The sequence below is a fragment of the Penaeus monodon genome, unplaced genomic scaffold (assembly GCF_015228065.2).
Source record: "Penaeus monodon isolate SGIC_2016 unplaced genomic scaffold, NSTDA_Pmon_1 PmonScaffold_18816, whole genome shotgun sequence".
In the NCBI taxonomy this organism is placed as follows: domain Eukaryota; kingdom Metazoa; phylum Arthropoda; class Malacostraca; order Decapoda; family Penaeidae; genus Penaeus; species Penaeus monodon.
Window position 1 is genome coordinate 1,607 of NW_023648390.1, and position 5,146 is coordinate 6,752.

Here is a 5,146-nt window from a genome sequence, read left to right on the forward strand (position 1 = left end):
TCACTGCACTACGGGAATAACATGATTTAACAGATTACAGGAACGAACAAAAAACACACACACAAAAACAAACAAACAAAAACCCAAAAAAACACACACACACAAACAAACACAACAAACAAAAAAACAAACACACAAACAAACAAACAACACACACACACAACAACACACGCACACGCACACACCCCAAAACAAAAAACAAACAAACACCACGCCACCGGCAAAGACCCCCCTGCTCGCGAAGGCCGCCCCCGACTCCCTGGGGCCCCTGCGCGTGGGCGGAGGTAACCACACGTGCACACGATGGCCCATGACGTAAATCATGCTCAGGATGTACTGGCCGAAGGTTCCTGGGACCAAAGGGGTCGCCGTAGCGGGGGTCGAAACGGATGGCGATCGTGAGATACGCTGTCGACTGGGGGGGGGGGGGGGGATAATTGATAAAAGGTAATGATGATGATGATGATTGTGATGATGATAAAGAAACGGATGGCGATCGGGGAGACCACGCTCTGGGTCCGGGGGGGGGGGGGGGGTGTTAATAAAGATGATGATGATGATGAGATAGTAATAATAATGGTGTTTAAAGATGTGATAATGCTGATAATGAAGGGATGGCGATCGGTAGATTACGGGGGGGGGGGGGTAGGACAATGTAGCATCGGGTGATGATTGTTAATAATGTTTAGGGTGATAACTATTTAATAATAATAATAATAAAATAAAATAATAAAATAATATAAAATAATAATAAAATAAAAATAAATAATATACTAATAAAGGTAATAAGGAGGGCAATAAAATAAAAACAAAAAACAAAAATAAAAATAATAACAAACGCAACAAAAATTTTAAAACAAATCAAAATAATAAAAATAAACAAAAATTATAGTCCAATAAAAAAAGTGTCTGTTGAAAAAATCGCCCGAATCACCTGTTACAAACCGTCAAAACTCTTTTCCCAAAACTCTTTTCTTTGAAAAAAAAAAATACGCAATAAATATAGATGCAAAAAAAATAAAACCAAAAGAAAAAATTTAGAAACGACAAGAAGCGCCATAGAAAGAAAAGAAGAGTAAACACATAAAAATACAGAAAGCCCTAAAAAGGTAAAAAAATATAAAAAAAATAAAGGAAATAAAAATGACATTACTACCTTTAAAGTCACCTCAAACCCCCTAGGGAAAAATTAGAAAAAAAATAAAGAAAATAAAAACCACACATGAGAGCAAAAAGAGCGGTCAAAAACTTTTACCTCGGGGCCCCGTTTTTTTATGGATAAAGAAAATATTAAATATAACTTAATAATACAAATAAAAAAAAAGAAAAAACAAAAAAAACAAAAAAGCAAATTAAAAATTTATAAAAAAAAAAAAAAAAAAAAAATTAAAAAACCTTTTTACAAAATCAGTCGCCCTATCCCCCCTTTTCTTCAAAAAATAAAAAATAAATGCAAATTGATTTTAAAAAATAAAAAATGGACGGGCAACAAAACACCGCCCTCCGGGGCCCCGCCCCCTTTTTCTATACAACAAACAAAACCCAGAAAACAAACAAACAAAACACTCTCTTGAAAGCCCCCTATCGCAACAAACACAAGAAACACAGAATACCTCCATCGAACAAGCACAAGAACGCAACAAAAACAAAACCCGAACTCCCCTCGAAAACAAACACAAAAAATAAAAAAAATTACAAAAAAAATCCCCTCAAAGGCCCCCTTCTTAAACTGCATCACGCTGTTTGTTGACGGGGTTCCTTCGGGATAGATCGGGCGGGGGGAAGTTTGGTTCGAAGCGTGGGCCTGAAACCCTGCGAAGGTGGGGGTGCAGGCGGGATCACAAAACTTACCCGCTTTGGGGAGAGCAGAAACCCTCCTTTCAATCACAAAAACCTTTTTTAAAGAGACCGAACTCTCCCCATGCCAAATTTAAACTGGCTAAGAATTTAAAGGGGGGGGTAAGGGAAAGGGATTAAAGGTAGGAAAAAGTAACCTAGTTAAATGCCGTGTGAAAGACAGTCAACCTCAAATTTCATCATAAAGACCTCATTCTTTAAAAAACCTCGATCAAAATAAAAGTAAAAATAAAAAAAATTTTAAAATTTTTAATAATAAATAATAAAAAAATCACAAAAACTAAAAAAATGAATGAACGATAAAATTTTCCACGAAGGCCTCACCTTGCCGGGGGGGGGGCCGCGCCCGCTCCTTTATGCCCCCTCGAACCAGATGTGGTCGAGGGTGAGGGCAGGCCGTATAACACGCCCGGGTACCCCTTCCTTTGCCCCACCTAAAAGGAGGATGATATTCGTGATACCAAATAAAGTTAAATTTTCAATCGATTTTTCTGCCCGATCACGAGGGGGGATCATGATTCGTAAAACTATTTCTGGGATACAATAAATACATATTTCAATCTTTTTTTTTTTAAATTGGGCTGTAAAATACGCCCTTTTTCCCCTCGTGTATCCAAGAAAAGCTGTATTTTACGTCTTCCCAAAATCAAAAAATAGTACGTTTCCCCCTTTCAAATAAAATTAAAAATTATACCTCTAATTTTTCTCAAAGTCAAATAAAAAAGCACCTTTCTTTCGACGAATACAACGCGTAGGGTTTGGGTTCGAACCCTTCATAGCCTGTCGGTGGCGAGGACCTGGAGTCGATGGGGGTTGGTTGGCGCAGCGATGCCGTAGTTGGGGCGGTTCTCCTTGTTTTTTGGAACCTGGGGGGGGGTCGTGACGAGCATAAGTAAAATGAAGGAATACGGTTTCCTGAGACGTCGGAAATAACGTCATGGGAATATGGTAAATGTTTGTAATAACAGGATATGTTTGTACTATTTGTCGTCTTTTGGGATGGGTTAGCATTAATAGCAAAAAAACTAGGTCCTCGTTTTGGATTGGGAAAAATTCTAACGGTGATAAGTATTACATGTAATGGCACCGGTTGAGGCTGGTAAATTTTTTTTATTAGTAATAATAGTTACACGGGGGTACGATGGCAAACCGATAAAAAATCAGAATAAATCTATTGATAAGTTTAGGATGAATATTGTAAGATAATGGTTTAGAACTTCATCACACAAGAGCATTATAGGCACATAAGAAAAAGAATATGATGTTAATGATGAAAATAATAATTGCAATGATTTTGATTGCTTACACTGGTCCACAGTAAATGGTAAACGGTGTCATAGAATTTTCCTCATCTATGTTGTAACTCGAATCATTGTGTTAAACAGGATTTTTGCCGAGCTGAAGTTGCTGAATTATTATTTATAGGAGAGCAAGTGCAAAATCTAACCTTTAGATTATGGTACCGAGATCTTCATTCATTACATGTTTAAAATATGTTTGATAATACAACCCGTAGCATTTCCCAAAAAGGGGGTTTTGATAATGAATGTCCCTGTTTGGTTCAGTTTCCCTCACCTGGCCACGACGGAGATGGCGCCGGCCACGAGTCGAAGCACCCGCTGACCACCAGGCGTTGACGCGCTTCTTGAAGCGGGTGTTGGGCAGGAGGCCCACGGCGGAGCACAGCACCACCAGCGTCCCCAGGCTCAGCGCCAGCACCAGCACGCGCATCGGCACAGGAACCCGTAGCGCACCACGACGCCGGCCGCCCAGAACGCCGTCATCGAGGGACTCATCGCAGGCGCCGCTGCCGCTTCGTCCTGCGGGAGACGGAGGCGCTGTGGGCTTGGCTGGAGGGGGGGTTTGGGGGATAGGGGGCACCGTACGGGAACGAGGACTGAGGAGGACCGAGGAGGAACCTAACTACGAGGCTGATCTGAGCGGACTGGGGGTTCTGCTCAGCGCAGTCTCCGCAAGGGAAGCCCTCGTGCGCAGGAACCCACCTGGCAGCATGTTCCACGTGCGCAGTTCGCGGAGGTGAAGCCCCTTGCTGACGCAGTCCTGCACCAGGGCCGCATGCCCGCCGTCAGGTACGGAAGCGAGTCCTGCAGCCCGAACGTGCCCGCTTGGAGGCTGGGGTCCGCGCGGGGGGACTCCGGGCAGATGACCACTCTGGGGAGAGAAAAGCCTTATGGAGAAGGCAGGTTGAGGGCGCGGAGAGGAAGCAAGTTCAGATTTATGTGCCATGAAAAAAGTGTAGACGTAGACAGAACAAAGACAATCCTTTTCTCTAAGAGATGAGAACGAGACGGAGCATGGCCCCTTGGAAGAAGGGGAGACAAGTGGCGGAAGGGAATGGACTCTTGGCAGGAGGAGAGAGATGATGGAGGGGGGGAGGGAAGCCTCAGCTAAGATCGCAAGAAGGGAGAATCCCACGCCTCGTGTCTCCCCCTTCGTCGTCGAAGTCCTCCTCGTCTCCTGGTCGAGGCCGGGTCCCGCCCTCGCCGCCACGAGGAACACCCTGTCCAGGATGTTCCACATACTTCCTCCGAAAGCCTCAGCCTCCTGCCCCCCGCTGGCCCCCACCGCAGGCACACGAAGACGGGGGACGTGGCCCCACACCACATAGGGCACCACGTCCTCCCACAGGCCCATCGTCGAAATGAGCCGCGTACGGCTCCAGAACCGAAGGATAACTCTGGTGACGAGGAGTGCTAGGTTTAGATCCTTAAGATGTTGCCGTTCCCCGGGAGAGACCGGACGCCGAGGGGAAAACCGGAAAAGCCGAGAGTAGAATGGGTGGAAAAACTAGTGGTTTGATCACAGCATCACGCAAGAAATATAGATATTATATATATATATGTATGTCTGTGTCTCAGTTTCTGTGAAAAAAAAAAAACATATATATATATATATACATATATATATATATATATATATATATATATATATATATATATATATATATATATATTATATTACTTATATATATACATATATAATTATATATATATTTTATAAAATTATATAATATATATATAATACATATACAACACATGTATATACATATATATACAATACTATACATGTACACACGCACACATATTTATGTGTTATATTTTATATTATATATATTAATATATATATATATATATAATATATATAATATATATCTGTAGTAGTATATGTATAAGAACAAAAAGAAACTGAGAAAACAGAATAAATATAAATAATACTAATTTCTTGGCGTGATGGCTGTGACAAAACCATAGATTTTCCACCTCATTCT

General features: G+C 41.8%; 1 pseudogene; it reads right to left on the bottom strand.

The window, feature by feature from the left end:
- Window positions 1–204: 204 nt before the first annotated feature.
- On the bottom strand, window positions 205–4,555 carry LOC119569808 (annotated as a pseudogene).
- Window positions 4,556–5,146: the final 591 nt, after the last annotated feature.